Source organism: Saccopteryx bilineata, chromosome 3, assembly GCF_036850765.1.
Source record: "Saccopteryx bilineata isolate mSacBil1 chromosome 3, mSacBil1_pri_phased_curated, whole genome shotgun sequence".
Classification (NCBI taxonomy): Eukaryota; Metazoa; Chordata; class Mammalia; order Chiroptera; family Emballonuridae; genus Saccopteryx; species Saccopteryx bilineata.
This window is the reverse complement of record NC_089492.1, coordinates 25866649-25892367: the sequence shown is the minus strand read 5'-3', so window position 1 is coordinate 25892367 and position 25719 is coordinate 25866649. Positions and strand designations below refer to the sequence as shown.

Below are 25719 nucleotides of genomic sequence, written 5' to 3'. Positions count from 1 at the left end.
AACAGAACTTTCCAAAGGGCGGTTAAGTCACCTCCGGGTCATCCATTCAATGTGTGCTCAGGTCTCTTGCGTGACTGGCAGAAAAATCATTTGAGGCACACAATTTTATTCAAATAAGCTCCAAAACCTGTCCAACTGAAGTCTTAGAATAGAGACCATCAGCTGGCTCATGGGCCTTGATTTATTATTACACTTGGTATGCTTAAATCTTATCTGGTGATGGAACTCAACATACATAATAACTTAGATGCTCTTTATTCAGAATTGGAGAGTATTATAGGTAGCAATGTGTGTGGGGAACAGCCTGATCCTATCCCCAAGTGTCTGTTCTACACGGGAGGACTATGATCCATAAACATCATATCTCACTGTCTGATATCCCCATTTGTGCTCCAAACAGCTTTTTTTTTCTCAGTCCTCAACTGTCAAGTCTACAAATGTACTATGAATCTAGAGAAATGAAATCAGAGGATTGGTGGAATCTATTTGCCTTTTTCCTATAGCTCCAAAGAAACTTTACTTCATAAATCTTCACACCTTTTCAGTCAATTTAGATCTATTAAACAGTGAGATTGGTAATCTTAGAATTCCTCATTTGGGGGTAAGGGTTGATTAATTAATAGTTTCTATAGCCATAGCTGTCTCAGACATGGACTTCAGAAAAGTGATGGTCCATGATGATTCCTACAGTTTATTATTTCCAAAATTATGAGCCTGAGGACATATACTGTTCAATAGGAATGAACTGTTAAGGTCACAAGGTTCTTCTAAGCTGCCTACTGAGAACTGAGAATTGAATTTGGGGGTCTAATACCTGGAACAGCCTCCACTGAACTAATTCAGAACCTCAGAGTCATTCTTGACTACTTCTTTTCCTGTGGTCCCCAGAGAGCAGAAACCACGGTGATCTCCATGCTATACTAGTAATAATGTCTCGAATCGAATTACTTCTGTCTACTAATCAACTGCATATCTTCATTTAAATCCTCAACCACAAATGTTCTGGATCATTGCATAGTAGTCTAACTAAAGTTGTCTTGCTTCCAATTTTGTCTTTTATTCCTTCCTCACCAGTTTTTCAGTTTTCCACAAGGCTGTTCTGAAAGACCAAAGCAAGACATGCTTCTTCATTAAAACCTATTAATGATTTTCCAGATTACCTCCAAATAATGTTCCAACTCCTTAATGGCAAAACGCTTTTTATAGTCTAGCCTTGTTTGCCTCTCTGATCTCATTTCTTGCCACTCTTCTCTCTCCTGCCAGGTATCTTGCCCCCTTCCTTTCCTCCTTCACTAAGCCCCTCCCTCCACAAATGGATACCCCTCCAACTGTAAAATTTTTCATTCTCTGGAGGTATCAGCCCTCTTTTCCTCTAAACTGTTGCACATGCTGGTCCCTTTGTCTAGAGCACCTCTTGCACTCCACCATCCTCCTCACCTCCTAACATACAGTAACTTTCATTTTAGAGACAGCTTCTTCCAGTAAACATCCCCTAATCCCCCAAGAAGCATCCAATTCTCCCTTACATACTTCCAGGACAGTTGTATTTTATTTACTCCAGGAGAGCTGTTATGCTTTTGTATCAGAATTCCCTATCTATCTGTCTGTCTTCACCAGGGATCACAGGCTATGCCTAGTACAGGTCTTGCCACACAGTAGGCACACAATATGTGATAGTCAAATGAATGAATGAATGGATGACTGAGCAACTTCTATAACTGCATAAGGGGCTCATCCGTAAGTATAGAATAAAGAACATAGACACAACTTCTGTTCTGAAAATGACTCAGGGAAAGCTGCCTCCATTATGTCTTTGTATTTGATGATGGGGTGTGCCTAAAAAAAATCCAACATGTGTTCAGTGAAAGCTTTTACTGCAGAAGTGCAGGCAGTGAGAGGTTGTGCAATGAGAGGCTCCCTGTTGTCACCATAGCAACCCTGCGGAGGGAAAGGCTGATGATTTAGTGTTCAAATGCCTCTCAGCTCTGTACTTTTGGAACCCAAGCCTGTTTTCCCACTGTTCTAAAAGGCAAGTTTTACAAATGATAGTATCTATGTTGCCTTAGATTTCATTCTCATGTCATTAAGAGAAATGTCTTACAATGTTTGAATTATATCACCAAAGAGATATAATGTAATACAGTATATTCATCCTTCATCTGCTTTAAATATTTTCATGCATCATTTTCAGTTTCTACTGACATACTTATTTTCTGGTATGGTCTTGTAATCTTGTGGTTTTTCTTTTAGAAATGAATGTCATGCTGGTTTTTAGAAAATATCAGCTGCTTTAAGGAGACTAGAACCCTTCAAGATTATCAACAACACGCCTGCCCAGGCCTGGGAAGAAACAGGGTATGGCAGACTGGGGGAAAAGAAATGTGTCCATGTAATTATGCCTCCAAATCCTGTATAAATTGATTGTTTGTTTATGTGGAATTTGTAATTAACTGATTCATACATTTCATTTGGCCACAACTTTATATTTTTTGCGCTCTTTCACACATACAATTTTAAAAAATCCTTGTGAGGTGTATGTGGCCACTCCCTGAAACCAGGTAAGTGAAAAGAATAGGTTTTATGAATAAGAATCCCCACCCCCAACCAGACTGCAAACTTCCCAGCAAAGACAATACAAATCACTGCCACAGAGAAAACATCTGCACCTTACAATCAGGACACATCCTGGTCCCCACATCCACTCTTCCTCACAGCTCACCTGAGTATGCGGGGGTCTTCTGGGACTCAGTCAGGGCTGAGAAAGCACTATCTCTTAATCCTGTCGGCTGTGCAAGCAAGCGCTGCCGTCTGTCTCAGGGACCTGATGTTGGGTGATCTGCACAGCAACAAGGAGCAGCTGACGTGCTTTAGAGCACGTCATGAAGAGAAGAAACTGGGGCATCCTGGGAATTTTTGTGGTGGTGTGTAGACCCATATTTTTCTTACCAGGGAAAGAGCTGCCTGTTTTCCCTTAAGAGCTTGTGTGAGTGATCAACCCCCCTCTTACTGTATGTATGTTATTGTTACTAAGTGGTTAAAGGATTTTGATATTGTAAAACTTTAATGAGTAGAATTCCACAAACCATTCCCTGCTGAGGGGGCCCAGAGAATAGCAAGGGTAGAAAGGGGAGTGGGAACCTGAAGCAATTATCTCTGCTCTGCAATTGAGTTTTCAGGCAGAGGCATCTCTCAGATGAAGAACTGGAATTAAAGGCAAGTCCACGTGAGGAGGCAGAGGTTCTACTTTTGTGGTCTTTTGTCCATTTGTGAGAATAGGGGAAGAGACTAACCGAAGACAGGAGCATGGTGGTCATATTGAACAAAATGGGGACACATGGTTGAATAAATAGATGTTGATTTACTGGGACAGTAGATAAGAATGACTGAAATTAAGATGCTCTGGAAAGTATGAGTGTAAAGGATGCCATCCAGGCGAGAGAGACTGACTCCTGACATTTACCTAATGAAATGCTTCAACTGCTGGGACAAGACAGGCAGATAGGTGGGTCTTACAGACTCACAGAAAGGGCAAAGGATGCTATTTGTAAATTGGCATAGGAAGGACTAAATCTGGAGGCTGAATTCTGAGCTTGAGAGAAAAGCACCTTAACTTTCCCAAGAGACCAAGAGACCAGAAAGTATGAGAAGGACAGGGCAGCTGAAAGCTTCCTGAGCCCAGAAGGTAGGTAGCTCTCTAGAGAGAAGGCGAGGAATGAAGGCTAAGACTCTTCTTAGACGTTGTGGGTGTAGAGCAGGTAGCCCAGATTAGGGGCTCTGAAAGATTCACTCAGCATCCACAGCAGCCTAGGTTGAGACAAGAAATTTATAATCTGGATTCCCAGAAAGCAGACCTGTGACTAGATTTGAGTTACATGAAAATAAAAGATCTGCTCTCCATTGTATCACTTATTTCCACGATTATGTACTTATTATCCCTTAAGATTTCTGGTTAGCGTGCCTTTGAATATATATATATATATATATATATATATATATATATATATATATATATATATGCTTTTATTTCTTCTAAAAGATGGAGAGAGAGAGAGGTGAGGACTTTGAGATTGTCTAACAGGGGTAGTCAACCTTTTTATACCTATCGCCCACTTTTGTATCTCTGTTAGTAGTAAAATTTTCTAACCGCCCACCAGTTCCACAGTAATGGTCATTTATAAAGTAGGGAAGTTACTTTACTTTATAAAATTTATAAAGCAGAGTTACAGCAAGTTAAAGCATATAATAATACTTACTTACCAAGTACTTTATGTCGGATTTTTGCTAAGTTTGGCAGGTTAAATCTTTATAAAACAACTTACTATCGTTAAATCTATCTTTTTATTTATACTTTGGTTGCTCGGCTACCGCCCACCATGAAGGCTGGAATGCCCACTAGTGGGCGGTAGAGACCAGGTTGACTGCCACTGGTACAAGGACAAGAGCAGTTACCTATTGCAAAATGGAGCACAGTGCCCCTAGAGGCTAACTACTATAATGGCAGCTACTGGAGCCCAGGGGAAACCTGGATGCACCTTGCCAGCTGGAGAGACTGATGAGGGTGGGGTTGGGGTGGAGGTGGGGGTGGAGGTTACCTCTGCATTTATAGAACTGAAAACAGTTTTGGTTGCTACTTTATTTCTACTTCGCAGGAAATTCCTGTGAGCCATTTCCTTCATCACCTGAAATTTTGTGACCTTGTAAATAAAGCCCTTTTGATGTTGTTGCAGCTATTTTCCAATCCAGTGCAGAAAAATCTGTCGGAAAATAAATGCAGAATTTGGGAATCTGGCCTATGTTGTTTTGTCTATTCATGTGTCCTTTCTAGTTATTTATAGAATGCTGGTTAATCAAAAAGAAAAAAAGTCACTTCATAAAAAAGATAACTTTAACTAAAACTGCATCATCAACATTTTGGAAATTAAAAGAAAAAATATTACTCGTCATTTCACTGCCCTAACATCAATTATCCACATTCCTTCTGTTAGGTTTTTCGTGAATTTTTCAGGCTTATCCTTCAATGCAGCACTGTTAAAATGAGAACAAAATTCTAAGTGACATACAGCATTTGGTGGCTCTGGACCCCATCACATCTGGCTGAGTCCGGTGGCTGTGGTAGGCTCCCATGCCCACTGTTTACCCAGAAGGTACCACCTGTTTGTCCTCTGGGTGGGCACTAATCTGGGATAGGAGCCTCTCAGGCCTCCTTTCCATTGCTGACGAAATGTTGGCGTTGCTATGGAAACTCTGAAGCTCAAGGGTAGTTTCCCATGTCCCTGGCCCTGGTGGCAACTGGGCCAGCCAAAAGTATCAGGAAAAGCTGCCAGTAATATGGTGGAGAATTAGTAAATTCAAGGCTGGAGAAATGACCTCAACTCAGAAGCTGGTAGAAAACCATCTGTGCCCCCTTCTATTTGGAGCCCAGCTTCTGGCTTGCATAATGCAATGCTGACTCAGGGGAGAGCAGGAAAGTGCAACGAGTTTTGTTATGTCTGCAAAGCGATCTGTGATGAAAAAATGTAGTTTACTAAAGGACATGGATTCTCAAGTGCCATAGGCCTGGTGAGCCTTTATTTATTTATTTATTTATTTATTTATTTATTTATTTATTTATTTTACCTCTTTCTGACTACGATTTAGGGAAGTTATTTAAACCCTCTAGACTCAGGATGTGATAACTGTATGTTAGAGGCAGGGTGGGGAGGGGAGAAAGGAAGGAAGGAAGGGAGAGAGGGAGGGAGGGAGAGAGGGAGGGAGGAAGAGAGAGAGGGAGGGAAGAAGAAAGCTCAGTTTGCACCAGTTAATGTCTTTGAGCAAACTGACTTCTCTGATCCTCACTTTCTCACCTGTAAAATGGGCTTAATAATAGTAATTAGTTCATAATACTGATGTAAGGATGAGCTAAGAATACACACATAGCCTACCTATTATGTCTAGCACATGGTTAGAACTTAATATATGTTCTTTTCCCCTCAAGATCAACCACCATTGCTGCCTCCTGTTTGCTATTTCACATTCTCTTCTTCCTAAAGATTTTCAACTCATTTTCTAAAAAAATTTCCATCGATTGAGAGTGGGGTGGGGAGGGAGAAGCATCCGCTCTTTGTTCCACTTAGTTGTTCCATTTAGTTGTGTACTCACTGACTGCTACTTGTATGTGCCCTGACCAGGGATTGAACCAGTGACCTTGGTGTGCCAGGATGACACTTTGTTTACTGAGCCACCTGGCCAGGGTGAGATTTCTAACTTTTATTAAAGAGAAACTATAAGTTTTTCTCAGATGACTTATGAGTTATAAAGAAACTGAATTTCTTATTAGAAAAGATGTTGACAGGACTTTCCTTCCCAAAGATAAAAGGCATGATAAATGGCAAAATACTTATTCATTCATTCATTCATTCATTCATTCATTCATTCATTTATTCATTCATTCATCAATGTTTATTTTATTCCTGTTCTGAGCCAGGCACTGGATCAGGCTCTTGTTCCAGAGTAGTAAAAGATGAACAGTGCTTCCTGTCCCCAAGCACCTCAGAGTCTAACGGAGGCGTGGGCACGGCCGTCAGCTGTTATGCTGCTCACTGTTAGTACCGTGCCGATGAATGTCCTGGGCGCTTGACAGTTTCTGACTGAATTAGAGTGGGATCTGAGGCTTCCAGGGGTGAGTTTTGAGATGAATTTTGAAGGATAAATAGGATATATTGTAATTTTGGCTCCTTCAGAGTTTCTTTCTCTCTCCCCTTCCACCCCCCACACTCTTTCTTCTTCTCCATCCCCCACACCAAAATCTCCTTGCATTTTGAGCAACTTGTGCTGCTCTACATACTGGTCCACAATATATTTTTTAATTTTATTTTTCAATCACGGTTTACATTCAATATTATTTTGTATTAGTTTCAGTGGTTAGACAATCATATGTTTTACAAAGTGGTCCCCCCTCAATAAGTCCGCAATAGATTGATGCTGAGAGAAGGTTTAGGTTTCCCTTGAATCTTTATTGTCTGACTGAAATCTTCTGGAGAAAGGCATTTTTTCAGAGTTTAGATTACCTAACACAGCATCAAGCATAGAACCTAGTACCTCAACCAGCATTTTGTTAATTAGCAATATTATTTTAAATTTCCAGAACATTTTGTTATGCTGCCACCTACTGGTTTATTAGTGAATTTTTCTTCTGGCCGGTAAAGTCTCGGTTGGCAATGAAATCCTCATAACAAATCTTAACATTGCTTTTATTCAAACTTTCAGAACATGTTCAAAGTTTAAGGACACATATCACTTACTATGAACATGATATATATTTAGAGAGGTGGGATATTGGGCAGGTACTCTGATATCTGTGCTTCTTTTTACTTGCTGAGCCACTGTAGACAAGCAAAATAAATCATACAGTATTTATAAGTCCTCTGGTAAGTCACATTCAGATAGTCTCTACCTTATCTATTCACAGGTATAATTTTTTGAGTTAATAAACTTTTTTTGGAGCAGATTTAGGTTGATAGAAAAACAAAAATGTACAGATAGTTCCCTTGGTATACTATACCATTTTACCAAGATCTTTTTTTTATTATTTTTTTATTTTTATCTTTGGACAGAATCCATTTCCTGTTTACTTGACTTATTTGATATAATTATACTCAACTTCTGAAGAAGGCACAGATCTATGCGTATCAAATGGATCTACACCTTTCCCGCTACCTCTGCCCTTCCCCACAGTCCTTCACCTGTTTGCTTTGCCTGCAAGGTCTTCTGCGTCTTCATGGTGGACTTACAGCCAAGACTGATGGATATTTCTTGGGTAGTTTAAAGAGCGTTACCTCTCCGCTGGCCTGAAGCTGAGCACAGGTGGAAACCCCGCAGCCCTGCTGGTGAATGCCACTGCTCGCACCTGCTCTCTAACTGCAGTGGGGCCTCAGTGCTACCGGCAATCAGTTTATGCTGCACTGTCAGCCTTTCCTCCTGCTCTCCTCCAGGTCTATTTGAAACCTTCTCCACATTCCAAACCTACCAACCTCCACCTCTACATTCATGCTCTGTAGATGACACACACAGAAACTACTAAAGGAATTCTCTCAATTTCAAGCCTCTAAAATCTATAAATTCACCTACTTCTACCCTTCAGAATGGAAGTTGTTCCTCTTCTGTTCAAGGGTAATTCCTTTCCCCTAGGCTTTGGATTCCACCCTTTCCCACCTCTTAAGTCATTCCATCAGTTAGTCCTTCTAACTCACAAGGCTGCTATTTTCTCATCTGTAAAGTGGAATGATTACAGTACCTACCTCATACAGTTACTGTAAGCATCAGAGGAGTTAATACACATAAACTTGGAAGAGCACCTAGTATATATTAAGCACTGACTAGGTGCAAGCTGTTATCATTAGCTATTATTTCTTTTTTGATAACTTTAACCTACTTTCCTATCAGACACTTCATGTCAGGATTCAATATGCTGAAGTCTTTCCTAATGAAACAAATGATATCTTCAACTCTCGCATCTTTCTAGTACGATCCAGCTGTTTCTCCCCATTCATCACCAAACTTCTGAAGAAGAGTCCCTATTCACATTTCACTCTCTCTCCCTGCCCACTCCACTCAACTACACATACCCACCACTCTACTAAACAACTCTTACCCAAAGTCACCAAGGCTCTCTATGTGATTTAATTTAACAGCTAGTTTTTAACCCAATTTTGATCGCTCATGTGCCTTTGGCATAAACACTGCCACATTTTTAAAAACTGCCTTCCTTCTGTAACTCAGCCCTCCTGTTTTTTCCTTCCTAGTATCCCTTCAGGCCATTCCTTACATGTTGGTGTCCCTTGGTTTTTTAGCCCTGACCCTCCTGTGTTTTCATCCTGACTTCCTCCCCAAGTAGTGTCTTTCTTTTCAACTGCTTCAATTACTATTTATAGGCAGCTCTTCCATAAATTCCATAACTCCACATCTCTGTTCCATAATGCATCTGGATACTTTGGCTTTATATCCCACAAGGCACACACACTCGCTGCATTCCAAATGGAATTCATCATACTTCTAAAAGCTGACATTCTTGTCTTTCCTAGGTTAATAGGTGCTGTCATCACATGGATCTTGGAACCTGGGTGGTATTCTTAAATCTCCTTTCTCTCTCACATTTACAACTAATTGGAACCTCAGTTCAATCTAGTCTACTGCTTATTTATCTTTAAAATGTGCATATGTCTCAATCCACCTCTTCCTGCCTGGATTTCTAACCTGGTCTATAGACTTGCCCCCTTCATACATTTTAAACAGAAGCCAGAATGATCTCTTTAAAGTACAAATCACCCCCACCCTACACCCCATCTGAAATGCTCTAATGCTTACCACTGCCTTCAAGATCAAGTTCATATACTAATAAGATCCCTCATGATCTAATCCTTGCACTTTCTCTTTGACCTTCACAAATATTGTTCCCTTTACATAGAACATTCTCCCTTTGACCTTCACAAACATTAAACCATCTCCCATCACCAAAGTCCAATTCCTAATGTCCTCTAAGACAATTTGATTTGTTAACAATCATGGAATTTACTTTGGTCTTGAGTGTGAAATAGGAGAGAATGATTTCTGGCTTTGAAAATATTTTCTGCTGAAACTACATATGTATATAATGTCACAGAAAGATAAAACCATGTTGAAAATATAATGAACATGGAAGCTATATTAGCTTTTGGGCTTGCATGAATGAAAGAGCACTTTAAAAAATATTTTCATGATCAAGTAAAATAATAACTTCCAAATTGGTGTAAATTGAAAAGCTTCTGTCAGAGAAAATGCATACATTTCATCCTATTTATTATAAAATATTAATTTAGCTTCATCATTTTAATGGACATTTCTTTTGAGTGAAAATTCAAAGAATTCTCTTTGAAAAAGTATACCTGTATACTGCATTGTGTATCTGCAGAAAAGATGAAATACTGCCATTTGCAACAACGTAGATGGACCTTGAGAATATTATGCAAAGGGAAATAAGTCAGAAGAAGTTAAGAACTGTATAATTTCACTCCTACCTGGGATATAAAACTGAACTCACAGACACAGACAACAACCAGAGGGAAGGAGGTGGGAAGGTTGTGAGGGCTGTAAAGGGGAGGGTGTAAAGCGGATCAAATATATGGTAATGGAAGACGATTTGACTTTGGGTTGTGGATACACAATGCAATACAGGGGTCCCAAACTATGGCCCGCGGGCCACATGCGGCCCCAGGAGGCCATTTATCTGGCCCTCGCAGCACTTCCGGAAGGGGCACCTCTTTCATTGGTGGTCAGTGAGAGGAGCATAGTTCCCATTGAAATACTGGTCAGTTTGTTGATTTAAATTTACTTGTTCTTTATTTTAAATATTGTATTTGTTCCCGTTTTGGTTTTTTACTTTAAAATAAGATATGTGCAGTGTGCATGGGGATTTGTTCATAGTTTTTTTTATAGTCTGGCCCTCCAACGGTCTGAGGGACAGTGAACTGGCCCCCTGTGTTAAAAGTTTGGGGACCCCTGATGTAATATATGATCATGTGTCACAAAAACATTATAAAATTATATATACTAAGGAAAGTAAAATCAAGTTTTACAGATCATAGAATTCTACATTTGAAATTTATATATAATCTTATTAACCAAAGTCATCCCAATAAGTTTATTATAAAAAAGGAACAGAATAAAATTAAAAAGTATTTTCATGATTTCTTTTTATAGTTTTTCCTCCTATATTGTCCTTTAACTTATTAGATGTTTAGCATTAAAATAAAAAACAAATCTAGCTCTGGTTGGATAGTTCAGTTGATTAGAACATTATCCCAAAGTGCAAAAGTTGTCAGTTCAATCCCCCGTCAAGGCACATAAAAGAACTGCTCAATAACAAATCTAGATGAAAATTTGTTTTTGTTTTGTTTTTTTTTTTGTATTTTTCTGAAGCTGGAAACAGGGAGAGACAGTCAGACAGACTCCCGCATGCGCCCGACCGGGATCCACCCGGCAGGCCCACCAGGGGCGATGCTCTGCCCACCAGGGGGTGATGCTCTGCCCCTCCCGGGCGTCACTCCGCCACGACCAGAGCCACTCCAGTGCCCGGGGCAGAGGCCAAGGAGCCATCCCCAGTGCCCGGGCCATCCCCGCTCCAATGAAGCCCCAGCTGGCTGCGGGAGGGGAAGAGAGAGACAGAGAGGAAGGATGGGGGGGGGGGTGGAGAAGCAAATGGGCGCTTCTCCCATGTGCCCTGGCCGGGAATCGAACCCGGGTCCCCCACACGCCAGGCCGACGCTCCACCGCTGAGCCAACCGGCCAGGGCCGAGAATTTGTTTTTTAAAGACACTCATTTACAATTCTAAATATTCATAGGATTGCATTGCTATGCTTTTAAATGTTATAATAAACTCAGAAAAATGCAACTTTTTCAAATGTATATATGATTTAGCTAGATTTATTTCAAAACTTATGATTTATAATGACTAGTTACTTGGGCAAGAAAATATTACAAACCCAACAATACAAAATCTATTTTTTTATTGAGATTTCATGAATTTTTAATTTTCTTCTGGTTACATACATTTTTTATCTTTCTACATGTAAGCAGTTTTTACATATATTTTTTTCTAAGAGAAGAAACATTGAAAGTAAAAAAAATAATAAAAACTTTTTTAAAGAGGCTGCATATGCAAATCACATAACAAAGGCATTGGTCCATTCTTACACTGTCATAAAAAAGTTAGAACATTATTTATTCTGTGCTAACATTTTTTTCCCCCTGATATGCTTGGCTCCTTAGGAACATAAAGCCTCTCTCTGAACAGACTCTGGGTAGAAGGACCAATTGCACAAAATCTTTTTAAATATACTTGAGAGCAGCCAATTTCCTAATGCTTGAGATATTAAGTACAAAAGTGTGAGTTCATTAAAACTTTAGAAAACACCTGTAATTTTTGCATATAAATTACTCAATTTTTTTTTCTGCCTACTCTAATGTTAGTAGTCCTCTCCACAGAGTTCTATATTAAGAAATACCTGTATAGAGAAGGACTGTGAAATGTGGCAAATCAGAAATAAATATAGAATTAAGAATCAGCCCTGGCCAGGTAGCTCCGTTGGTTAGAACATACTTCCAACAAGCCAAGGTTGTGGGTTCAAACCTCAGTCAGGGCACATGTAAGAATAAACCAGTGAATACATAAATGAGTGGAACAACAAATCATTGTTTTCTTTCTCTCTTTAAAATCAGTAAATAAAAAATAAAATTATTAAGAATCTTCCGTTTTTAGTTTTGATTTTTAATGATGAAATAATGAACATCTGAAAATACTGTTTGAAAATATGAAGATTACTTATTGCTAAACACCATGGTGCTGATACAAGTAAGTTTCTGTAATACTCACCTAAATTGCCTTACACAGTTATACCTTTACTGTTGCAAATTTTACCCTGTGAATTTCTGGCTTTTTATGAATAAGTAATTTCAAGTAATTTCATATTTCAACAAATATTAATTGAACTTTTCTTTGCTATGTACCAAGAACTCAGGTAAATATTGGGAGAAATTTTAAGTAGTTTGCGTTGATAGTAGGAACAGGTGTGATTTTTAAATTTTACTTTGTGTCTTTGCATGAAGCAGTAAGTAGAGTTTGGTCCATTATATGATCAGTTAGCATAAGAATAGAATGATGAACTTCACCCGATTATTAAACCATGAGCATTCTTTTGGGAAATTTTTAAATAACAAAATAAAATATGATCATTTACTTATAGGGTAATGGTATGACTCATATACTAATACTTCAATTTCTAGCTTTAAACTCTATTTTAAGATAAATCAAGAACCAAAACAGAAATAAACATGACAAAAGAATCCTATTTATTAATACAGAACAAATGCTCTATTTTTTTTTCTTTATAATTAAGAAATGTGATCAAGTGAAAATCCAGCCAGTCTTTTTTCCCTTGGCCTGAATCCCTTGAATTCCCTTTCTACAGAACACTGCTGTTTCTATAAACATTAAAAACTAAACAGACACACAACAGCCCCTTAATGGTAGGAAATGTATTCATGTCTTCATTTTATTTTTCCGTAATAGCTCTATTTTTACACTTTACAACAGAACAGCCACTTCTCCATAATTTACAAAGATAGTCAGCAAGGGTGGTGATTTATGGGGGGGAGGGGTCAAGCAGAAAATTTTATTTCGTTTTTATCAGAAGGAATATGGTTCTCCTGCAAAACTGAAGTTTCTGATGACATTTTGCCAGAAGGTAATTTGTCTGTTCTGGTGAGCTTTAATGAAAAGAAAAAGGTCTGTCCCGGTGAACTCTTGGCTTTGGGCCCTCCACAAAATTGTGCATTAGATATTCAAGCCCTTTCTTAAGTTTTCTATTCCTGCAACCTGATTTCATCCTTTCCACTGTTGCCATTGAAACGGGAAATGACTGCAGAATACAAATCATATGATAAATATTTGGGAATTTTTCTTTGTAGTTTTTCAGCTTTCCTGCCAAATTTCTTGTCTAGAGAGCTTTTCAGTCGGCAGCCTTTGAGCGCTCCCATTCTCTGGCCCAAGGGAGAGCACGCACGTGATTTGACCATAGCTGCCCTTCACAGGGACTCATCAACATTTCACGGTGTCTGACTGCCTCTTCTCTTAAGGCTTGTTTATCTGGTGGCCGTATTTTTATAGCCAATAATTTTAAACCCTGGAATGCATCTTCTTTCTGGAGATCCCCAAAATGTGATACCCACAGTTTTGAACTGCATTAGTCTAAATGAGGACTCTCCCTCTAAAACGTTTAATCACAATGCTATCCCCCATTCTAGGCCTATCCTACTGGAAGCTGTTATCTTTGGGTTTCTTTCCGTCCTCGCCAGTAAATCACCGAGTGGACCATACGAGATCCCTTTCTTCATCCTTTTGAGAGCACAGTAGCACTTCTCGAGAAATGATATGGCAAGAAGCCAAATGCACTGCCCTCCTGGGAGACAATGCCGTTTGGAGAGTAGGTCTAATGTTTCAGTGATGAGTGCAAGACGTAGAACAAATTTTAGGCTGGTTAACACCCTTACTTGGAAACTGGACTTGTGATTTGCTCACTGACCATGATTTCCACAACATGGAACCATATGCAGGAGGGCTTTGCCTGTCCTATTTTAGGCTAGAACCAGTGTGTTCCATCTGCTTTCTTCAGTGTTGCCAAGTGCTCCTCCACAAACTCCATTAATTCACATAAAAGAGGGCTGTTTGTTGTTAGTTACAAAGAAAAATCTAAGTGTAGTAAAAATGTCAATAGTATTGAATGACAAAGTATAGAAATTACAGCATTTCCTACTTGATCGGGTCAGAAGCTTCCTTCTTATTTGGAGATTAGAGTGAATGCTGGTACCCATTAAAGCAATATGTTTGTCATTTACATCCACTCCAAGCTCCGAGGTTGTGTTAAGAGTTATATTCCTCAAACTTTCTGCATTCACCTGCCTGGCCTCTTTTAAACTCAGTAATTTAACATTTGGCAAAGCTATCTTACCCACACAGACTGTGGACTTCATTCTGCAGCCACCAGCGCTTGTGTTTTCAGACCCATTACTAAGGATGGAAAGTACCCGGTTTGCTGAACAGTGATCATAGATTATGTTTGACGACATTTCCAGTGATGTGGGTGGCCTTATATTTACTTTCGGAAAGGTAGTCTCGCCCCAAGTCTACTCCAGGACGAACGTCAAATTGGGCTATGAGAGAGAGTTCAGCAGAGAGAATCTCCAGTTTGTCCACTGTGTAGGCAATAACAAACAACTCAGCAATCGGTTGCTTCTCGGTTGCCTCAACACCTACAGTTCCATTCATGACTACTCAAGTGAAGTTCTCCAATGTGATTGGTGTAGAAACTTTTCAAAGCTGACAGTTCTTCGTTGCGTTTCACTGCCTAAGTGTTTATTTATATTGTCCTTTTTCAAGGGGGATTCCACAGTGTTGACAAAGAAACTCTGTTCCACAGTGACCTGATTTGGTTTTTCCCTTTTGTACACAGAGAACAATAAATCTTACCAAGCACAACCCCATTCATAGGACCTTTTCATCTGCCTGTCATTCTTTTAACTCTTACCTCCCTAAGTCATTCTGTTACCCCTTTCTACTCCTGTTTTAACTTAGATGTCTCCTTTTCCAAGTCTTAAAGCTCCTTTGAAGTTCCCTGTAAATAGGTGCAATCTAGTGAGCTTGTTAGTATGAGAAAGAAAAAAATATGTATTTACAATTAGTTATTAGAAACAGAGGTGGGTGTTTTTGTAAAACTGTTAAGTCACGTGAAGACCCTAACTACATTTGTCATGTAAAACTCGAAATGCTGCATGGAAAAGAACAGAAAAATTAGTTTTACTTCTATATCAAACTAAACTTTTATGAATCAAGCAGCCAATAAGCCAATTAACTAGACAGTTTTGATGAAATGACTATAAAACACACCTAATTATGGCCCTGGCTGGTGGTTCAGTGGATAGAGTATTGGGGCCTGGTGTATGGAAGTGTGGGGACATTCAGGGATCAATTCCTGGTCAGGGCACACAGGAGAAGCAACTATCTACTTCTCTCTACCTCCCTCTTCTCCTTCTCTCCGTCTTCCCCTTCCACAGCCAGTGGCTCGATTGGTTTGAATGTGGCCCCAGGCACTGAGGATAGCTCTGTTGGTCTGAGCGCATCAGCCTCAGGTGCTAAAAATAGCTTAGTACTCAAGCATCAGCCCCAGATGAGGTGGTCTGGTGGAAGCTTGTTGGGGTGCATGTTGGAGTCTGCCTCACTATCTCCCCTTCTCTTACCTAAAAAACAAAACAAAAGACCAACAAAAAACCATTCCTAATTCTCAGTCATTTTCTGGTGGTATCAATTGGGTGTCATTTTCTTTTTAGTATGAAGTATATAGAAAGACATCTTTCCACATTGATGTTGAATTTAAAATAAAACCAGAACCATAATTTTGTTTACAAATCAAAAAGTAGAATACATTTTCCCTAGTAGTCAAGGAGGAAAGTTGGTTCACAGTTATTTATAAATTCTTTCATTTTTTCCCCATTTAAAATAATAATAAATGACTTCCATCAGCACCTAGTAAAAATTATGTTATTTTAATATAACAAACTTTCTAAATTATGTCAGTATCATGTCTTATCACAAATAATCTAATTTAAGTTCCCAGTTATCTGATATCTACATATTCACACTCACCATTTATCAATCTAAGAGTTATTTTCTATGACTCAAGTGAGAATACATTTCCAAGTGTAGTGTGGCCAGTCTGTGTAACTGTTTTATGATCACTCTCTGCATAAGCATAAGAAAATTTTTAATCCAAGCTGCAGGAAAACAACAAGTGATTAATATGAAAAGATAGGAATTAAAAACAAGTTAAATGCAATAGCCTAAATAAAAATAAAGAAGACACTAATTAATATGTTCTACTCATTTGACAAGGATTAATAAATATTTTTGACATACCATTTGACTCTAATCTCCAACTTATTTTTCTGAGTACATATCTTACTCTGATACTACTGCTACTCTTGACAAATACAGAGGAGGTATTCATTCCACAGTGAGTGGAGCTGGAAAAGACATGAATTTCTGGGTATTATCAAAGGATATTCTAGACACATGGAGTGAACATAGATGTGTCACATACAAGCCTATAGTGGCTCACTCTGGACAGATTATGAAATTTTTGATATCTTATCTCAAGAACTATAATGTAAACCAGGAGAGGGCTGACGCTACAGAGATGAAAAGGAAAAAGAAAAACTAAAATAGAACAAAAAGAAAGTGAGGATGTTGCATGAGGAGACTAAATCTATAAGGATACTAATTTACAAAGGAAAAGGCTGAGTGTGTTTTGGACAAAGGTGCGTACACCATACAGTGTACAGGAACAGTGATCTCACACTACTCAGCGAATGTTGGGATATGAGTATTGAGGAAGGACTTCTGACCCTTGAGAGAGTTAAGATAAAGTCAGTGGTCTCCAAAGTGCAGAGAAGTTCCCCTGACAGGGTAGAGAACAACTAGAGAAATTATTGGGTGTGGAAAGGAAATGCTAATGTGGCAATTTGCAAATTAAAAATTATGGTATTTAGTAAATGTAATGAAACTAGTGCCATGATTTAGCCTTTATATCAGGCGTCTGGTGCCACCTGTGCACACAAAGTGAGGAGGAGAGAGATCTGTACTGCAGGCTTCGACAGTGGTATCGAGCACAGTGTGCTGTAACAGAGTGCAACGTACATATGCCTGGATTATACAGAATAGTTTGAATTCAACAAAAATGCAGAACTGGCTTTTAAAATTGCCCTGCAAAAGAATTACAGATTGGGCTGACCTGCGATGGCCCAATGGATAAAGCATCGACCTGGAATGCTGAGGTCGCTGGTTCAAAACCCTGGGCTTGCTTGGTCAAGGCACATATGGGAGTTGATGCTTCCTGCTCCTCCCCCACCCTTCTCTCTCTCTCTCTCTCTCTCTCTCTCCCCCAACCCCTCCCTCCCTCTCTCCTCTACCTCTCTAAAATGAATAAATAAAATAAAAAAACCCTACAGATTGAAGTTCATGTTCATCGTGAACAGAGAAACAAATCTGAAAATGAAAGACCTGCCTCCTCTCCCAGTATGAACTCTTTATTAGCTGCATTATTAAGTGAAAAGAGTGGAGAATAAGACTAAGGTATGCTCAAAAATTGTGTTATAATAGAGGTGAGTGATCAGTGATGTTTGTGGAACACTGGCCTGGGGTCAAAGAACATGAACTACCAATACGCATGCTTAATCCAACTGATTGCTTCCAAGAAGTAATAGCTTTGAAAAATTGCAATCTTGGATGTCTTCGCTGTGTTCTTTTGAGAACCTCCGGTTTCTCTGTGATGCTTACTGTTAAATTTAGAACTCCATGTTGTCCAACCTGAGGTTCTTCATCCCCAAATTTCACCTGGACTTGTCTACTTGGAAATACTGTTGTCCCATACTCGAACTTTATTTCAAATAGAAATAATCATTTTTTATTTTCCCCAAATTAGCAACTCATCCCAAATGTTTCTATGCCCCCCTTATTTCTTTAAGACATGAACCAGAGAATAGCACAGAAGCTCAGAGCACGGGATTTGGATCTAGGCTACCTGGATTAAAATTTCTGCTCAGCTGTGACTTTGGACAAGGTGCATTTCCTCTGTAAATTTTCCTTTTATAAAATGAGAAAATATTAGTATTTACATCAATAAATGCATCATAAAACACAGAAACATTCACACGAAGTACACAAAACACTGTCTGGTGCAGAACAAATGCTCAAAAACATTAGCTTTTATTATTTTTGTCTGTGCTCAAAACCCTGGGGTCATTTTTGATGATCTCAGTCACGTCTTTTAATTTCCTGTTTCAGTTAGTCAGCAAGTTCTGTCTGTTCTCCCGTCAAAAGCTGCTCCTGGTTTGGTGCATGTTGGCTGCTATAGAGAGACAGGGTAGGCTTAGGTTGATGTCAACAGTCTCCGCTTGGTCTTCCTTTACAAAGCCTTTCCCCTATTTTAACCTATTTCCGGATTGAGCTACATGAGTCCAATCTTCCCACAGGATTTATCTTGTGGACCCTTTCCTTAAAAATCTTCATGGGCTCTCTGATGTCTATTAGAACACAATGTAAACCACGCCGCTAGCTTTAATAACCTCCAAAGTTGGTTTTCCTTTTGCGAACTTCCTTGGTTATTTGAGCTCATTTGCCATTTGCATTTCTGAACTAGATAGAGTGTGTGTACCACAGAACTTAGCATTCACTCTCCATTTGTATTCTAGGAATCTGTTCTCTTTCCTATTCAGTCTTGAAGGCAAATGAAGTATGTATTTTACATCCTCTTTACCCTCCCGAAGTGCCTGTCCCCAAACATAGTACACAGATTGTAAATACACACGTCGGTCAATGGATTAAAATATTTTATTATACAGAAAAAGTCATAAATAATATGTATCCTGAGTTAAGGGAAACTTAGGTTCTTGATACACCCTTGATTTTTGAGATGGAAATAGAGAAAACAGCTACTCTTTTGTTCAGTACAACGTTTCATGCCACTACGAGGGATTCTGCAAATAAGAAGTGAATTATACCAGCACCAGAAATATAATGATGCATAAAATACAGTCTCTTCTGTCTCCTTCACTCCTCTAACCTGGGGTGGGGGTGAGGTGTCAAGCATATAAAAAAAGACAAAGGAATTGGGGCAGAGATAGGACTGACTTGGTAAGGACAATACAGGATAGAATAGCATAAGATAGTCACTAGCCTGGGAAAAGATCAAAATTCACAACTCAAAGTATGGTTTCTCCTGAATGCATGTTGCTTTTGCACCATCATAAAGTGAAAAAAAATAAGTTAAATTATCCTAAATCAGGGACTATTTGCATTCTAATTTTGATTAGTCAGTGCAGTGTGTATAATAGTAATGAATCAATTAGGCTTCTGAATTTGCTCACTGAGTGGATAATTTTGAAAAGAATGAGTTTAGATTTAACATATGACCAAACCAATATTTGATAGAAGTGCTTTTTTTTTTTAATGGAGTCATTTGATCACAATTCAAATATTCCTGGTGGTCCTTTATAATTCATCTTTGTTTCTCCTTCTCCCTAGCACACTTTTTATTTTAAGTTCTCTTTTTTGCTCTTATTTCTAGTCTTCTTTTTGAGCCCAGCTTATCTTATCCAGCAACTTGACCCCTTTTGCCTGCAAGGGAATAGCCATGGTATCTATTGCTTTTGTTTAGTGTTGCTGTACTATTCCATATTGAACAGGTTGTAGGTTGTCCTGCACTTCTACCACTAATCAGAGTTTAAATATAAAAGTATTGTGCAACTGTTTACCTTATTTTAATGTCCAACTAGTATTGCTATAATCATTAATAGGACTAATACACATGTAGTATGATCACTAAATACATTAAGCTAAATCAACAGGTGATTAGTAATTTTGCATAGTGCCACCCAAGATGATATCTGGCTTTAAAAAAAAAACACCATGTATGGTATATGTTACTATAGTATATATAATATAAAACTTTGAAAATTTAAGTAGAGATATAAGATTTATAGAACAGCTCGGATCAAGATATTTTTCAAAAGCCACAAGCGAGTATGTGCTGCATTATTTCTCAAAGAGTGTTTGTAGAAACTCAATCCTATGAAACGTGTAGAGAACATAAACACACAAAAAATGCACTTCATTGTCAAAAGGGCTGGGCAATACTGTATACCAAATGGGTACTTAAAGTTTCTCAATCCAGAATGATCTATTAAGGGCCCCTAAGAAGTTCTGCAGTGAAGAGACCAATTTGACTCAGTGCTTCCCTGTTGTCAGCCCGGAGGCCCAGTGTTAGGAGCAGCACACTCAGAGAAAGGCAGGTACCAGGTCAGAGTACTAAGAAGAGTTGAGAAGTGGGTGAGACCCCTTCCTGGCGGGTTAGCTCTTAGAAGGCTGAGGTGGAGGTGAGGGTGGGACAATAGGACAACATTGTGATCAGAGGAGAGAGCACTAGGTTGTTCCAGCAGGGTCTGGAAGAATGGAATCAGAAGGTTCCTACAGGGCAGAAATGGGGAAATGGAGAAACATTAATATTATGTAAATGAGGAACCGTTAACATTATGTAAATGATGCTACATAATAGCATAAAATGATTAGGAAACTGTATTCTTATGTGTTCATATTATAATTTCTTAAATTCTTTTTTGATGATGAAAGCAATTACTTAAATAAAACTTGGCCTGACCAGGCAGGCAGTTGTGCAGTGGATAGACTGTTGGCCTGGGCTGCTGAGGACCCAGGTTCGAAACCTCGAGGTCACCTGCTTGAGCGTGGGCTCATCTGGCCTAAGCATGAGGTCACGGGCTTGACTCCAAAGGTCACTGGCTTGAACAAGGGGTCACTGGCTTGGCTGGAACCCCTCCAACCCCATGTCAGAGTACATATGAGAAAGCAATCAATGAAAAACTAAGGTGCCACATGAAGAATTAATGCTTCTCATCTCTCTCCCTTCCTGTCTGTCCTTCTCTGTTCCCCTCTCTGCCTCTGTCTCTCCTGTACATGCTAAATAAATAAATAAATAAATAAATACTTGAATGCTCTAGGCCAGCACTGTCCAATAAAAATAATGAGCTACAAATGTACTTTTAAATTTTTGAAGTAGCAATATAAAAACAATAAAAAGAAACAGATTAACCAACAATGTATTTTATTCAACCCAACATAATCAGAATATTATCATATCAACATGTAATCAATATAAAAATTATTAATAAATATTTTCTCTTTTAGTCAAACCTTCAAAATCATTTTTCTTTTTTGGTATTTATAACACAACTAACTCTACCTTATTGGAGATAAACTAGTTAGACAAAGCAATCAATTTGGATAATTTTCTAGCAATGTTACTCATGACTGAAAGTTTTAAACCCTTTAATGGATAAAACATGTTTCCTTTACTGGTTTTAGAGCTGTATGTTTTATTTTTTAGCTGTATTTAACACAGGCAAATCCAATATAATTATAGATTAAAAGTAAAAGGCTCCATTTTCCCTCCGAATCAGCTAATTAATATAAACAAATTTCCTTCTTGCTCTTTATCGGCTCTTTCTTCACCATTAGTTATGGAAAAGTCATAGGTTTGTGACAGTTAAGCACAAAGGCTCTACGACATATACCACGAGTTTGTAACCCTCCACGTACATGCTCTATGAAACTATTTTTCAGGTTTTTAAAATCTCAAACGAGTCCTCCTGCTGGCGCAGTTTCTTTGCACTTCAGCACACTTCTAAATGGCGATCATGTAATCAAAGGCTTCATGTCTTGAAGGCGTTGTACCAATCCTTCCAAATGCTTCTGTTCACACTTCCCATTTTTGAATCCATCAAGGCCATATGGGGGAGGGAAAATTAGAAACCTGCTCTTGTTTTTGTTTTCTACGAATTCTCTTTACTGAGAGTGTATACATTTCTTGCTTAGTTTCCAAAGCACATTTAAAACTCGTGAAGAAGCTGAGTGAACATGGCACATACTTTAATTAAAATCTCCGGAAAATCTGCCGCTCTAAAAATGGAAGGTGAACGCCTAGGCAACTGATGTGTTTCTGGGCAGAGAGCTCTTCTCTAAGTGACATGGAGTGGTGATGAAAAATACCCAGTGTCGCAACATCATGGCCTCTGAAAGTTCATGGCTTTATTCCAGGGTTACTGAACATCAATACTAATAACATATTGGGCTGGATAATTCTTTGTTGCAGAGACCTGCTCTTTGCATTATATAGTGTTTAAAAGCATCTCTGGTCTCTACATACTGGATGCCAATTGCTCCCCCCCCGCCACGCCCCCATTAAGGTCTTAACGAATCAAAAGTACCTCCAGACATTGCCAAATGTCCCAGGGGGCAAAACTGTTCCTGATTGAAAATCACTATTCTATTCAAAGTCTGAAAATTACATATTTACAAATACAGTATGAGCTCTAGTTTCAGAGTATACACACTCATTAATATTAATATCAACACCTGCTTTTCCTAAGAGCTTGTAGCTTTTGAAAAATGAATTGGATTCCTCTACTATTCTCTGGTGTCCAACTTCTCAATTTCAAAGATCTTGTTTTAGTTTGAAATTGGTATACTATAATGATAATGTCGACTTTCACACACATTATTACATGCAACAAAGAGTGAAAAGATGTAGCAGATTGAAATCACTTAGATATATTTCAAGGATGTTTACTGAAATTGTTTTTATAGTAACCCAGACTCCGTAAATCAGCAAGAAAGGCACTAAAACCTCACCACCATCAGTTTGGTATCTTTCTATATAGCACCACAAGGAAGATGCAGTAATTCCTGTTTTAAATAGTGCCTAACACCTTTTTTGACCACATAAGATCAAAAACAAGATTTGTATTTATCTTTCTCCTTTAAAGCAGTTCAGAAATATAGCATCTTATACCTAGTATACCCTATTTTTTATCATATGTAAAACTTGGAGAATTTAAGAATAGTGAAAACATATCCCATGATTTTAGGTTTATACATTTACTTTGAAATGACAGTAAAGGTAGACAAGATGTATTGTGAGGACAAGAACATGGTGACTTTAGAGGCAGCATCTGGAACAATGTATATAAACTATTTTGTTCTCTACTACCTTCTAGTGGTTTTTTTAAGTAACAAATTTTTAAAAACACCTCGAAGAACCATTCTAATCATTGATAATATCAATAGTTACCATTTTTTGGTAGATCCTATAGTGAGCTTAATGAAAATTCTCTCATTTAACCCTTAACAGTTGCTTGAGATGGGTATTATGATCCACATCTGATAATTAAGGAAATTGAAGCTCAAAGTGTTGAAGTAATTTGTCCAAATAGATGTGTTTGGTAGAAATGGCGTTCAAATTCATACCGTTTTTATGTCAAGGCTCAAGTTCCTTGTGTGTGTTGCTGCTTCCTGGGAAACTCTTAAAGAGAGCTGGCCTGACACCATATACCTTGTAATTTGAAAAGACTAATGGGCTTTTTGGCACACTGGGGAGTCTTGTCATACTCTCATTTAAATTAATCAAATTCAACAATTCATTTTTGGGGGTGGGGGATTTTTAATAATGGAGGCATTTTCTGCTTAGACCTGGGAGTAAAAGTGAAATGGGAGATGTGAGTCTATTGTTTCTTTTCTTTTCTTTTCTTTTCTTTTTTTTTTGTATTTTTCTGAAGCTGGAAACGGGGAGAGACAGTCAGACAGACTCCCGCATGCGCCCGACCGGAATCCACCCGGCACGCCCACCAGGGAGCAAAGCTCTGCCCACCAGGGGGCGATGCTCTGCCCCTCGGGGCATCGCTCTGTCTCCACCAGAGCCACTCTAGCACCTGGGGCAGAGGCCAAGGAGCCATCCCCAGCGCCCGGGCCAAGATGGGCCATCTTTGCTCCAATGGAGCCTCGCTGCGGGAGGGGAAGAGAGAGACAGAGAGGAAGGAGAGGGGGAGGGGTGGAGAAGCAGATGGGTGCCTCTTCTGTGTGCCCTGGCCGGGAATCGAACCCAGGACTTCTGCACGCCAGGCCGATGCTCTACCACTGAGCCAACCAGCCAGGGCCAGTCTATTGTTTCTTGATTTCTCGTCTCACTGAGCCATGTGTGTTTCTAGTGTTTAAAGATACAAATAATTTTATACAAGAGTTCTGATTATAACCCAAACACATTCATCTCTGGTATAACTAACAAAAAATAACCTATCCTGATGCTAGAAGAAACTGGCTGAACAGTGAATTTACAGCCAAATTAAAAATTTTTCAGAGACTAACTGAACTTTATTGTCTTGCATGCTTTCTTTAAAACCTCAACCCTGCATATAATGTGAGTCTATCACCTTTGTACATATGTGTGCGTGCTAGGAGGATCAGGGTAAGAGGTGATTCTGAGGGGGATGTCACTCCACAGTTTCCCAACAAGAAAAATGAAGCCAAAACACATATTCTTCATGGTGTCATTTATAGCAAAAACAGTATCCTGCTCTTTCAGACCATTGCCAGCAAACATGGTTGCAATTCAGACTGGGCCAGGGCAATACTGAATGGTTAGATAGCCCTTCAAAAGTCACAGTGAAAAAGATTATGCTGCGAACTCAAGCTCAGTAACTTATAACTTGAAATCCCCTTCATTTGTACTATGTATTTTTTGTGGAAGAGTAAATATGTGTATTTAATTCAACTGCATCAGATTTTTAGGTACCAATGGACTGAAATTCACCCACTTGTCAAGCATGTGAGTGCCTATGAAAAAGGAAACATTGAAAAAGAGAGCAAAAATTTACCAGGCAATGGAAAGGCAGGTTTATATCCCTCACTTATTGACTTCCCCTATGAAGCAACTGATCTATGAGATTGAAGATATCTATTGGCCTTGGCATAAAGGCCTATAAAATCTGATTGAGTAAATTACATTTACACAGTATAAGTACATAAAACATATCAATGTGTTGAATTTCAAGTGGAAAACATCTTTTTGTCATTCCTGATTTAATGTCACGGGAGGTTTTATTCAAACATCATGTTTCCATTTCTGGGGTGCAAGTTAGAGATTCCACCAATAAAAAGCTTCTTCAGGTTGATTCCTTCCTCTTTCCATTTCTCTTCCTGTCCAAGAAAATGCAATGCAGCCAGAGGCTAGTATTTATATCAGAAAAAAGCACATCCACTGGTTTTATAATTTCCAGATGAAGGATATTATTTATTAGCTTAAATGGCAATTGTCTTTGTGTGCTGTTGACTAAGCCTAAATCTTAGACACGTGTAAAAAATGGGACATCCATACATGCTACTGCATTCAAAGCACTTTTATCTTCAATAATGGATGAATGTTCATTACAGGCATATTTATTTTCTATATAAATGTGGAGGGTTAGTAGACTTAGACAGAATAAAGAAAAGCTTAGTGATAGTAACAGAATTGTGAACAGAACTCTTACTGTAAATAAATTAATTTCTGGCCCTGGCCGGTTGGCTCAGCGGTAGAGCGTCGGCCTAGCGTGCGGAGGACCCGGGTTCGATTCCCGGCCAGGGCACACAGGAGAAGCACCCATTTGCTTCTCCACCCCTCCGCCGCGCTTTCCTCTCTGTCTCTCTCTTCCCCTCCCGCAGCCAGGGCTCCATTGGAGCAAAGATGGCCCGGGCGCTGGGGATGGCTCTG

The 25719-nt window shown here is 39.0% G+C and overlaps 1 protein-coding gene across 3 annotated transcripts in view; it reads right to left on the bottom strand.

Moving 5' to 3' along the window:
• SYBU (syntabulin) overlaps positions 1-25719 on the bottom strand; it is a 123773-nt gene that overhangs the window by 77913 nt on the left and 20141 nt on the right. Inside the window, exon 1 of one of the 3 annotated variants that reach the window (XM_066265801.1) lies at positions 2720-2825. The exons of the other annotated variants lie outside the window; for them this stretch is intronic. The gene's annotated coding sequence lies outside the window, so the exon portion shown is untranslated. Of the gene's footprint in view, positions 1-2719; positions 2826-25719 lie in introns of those variants that run through there. 3 annotated transcript variants of the gene reach the window in all.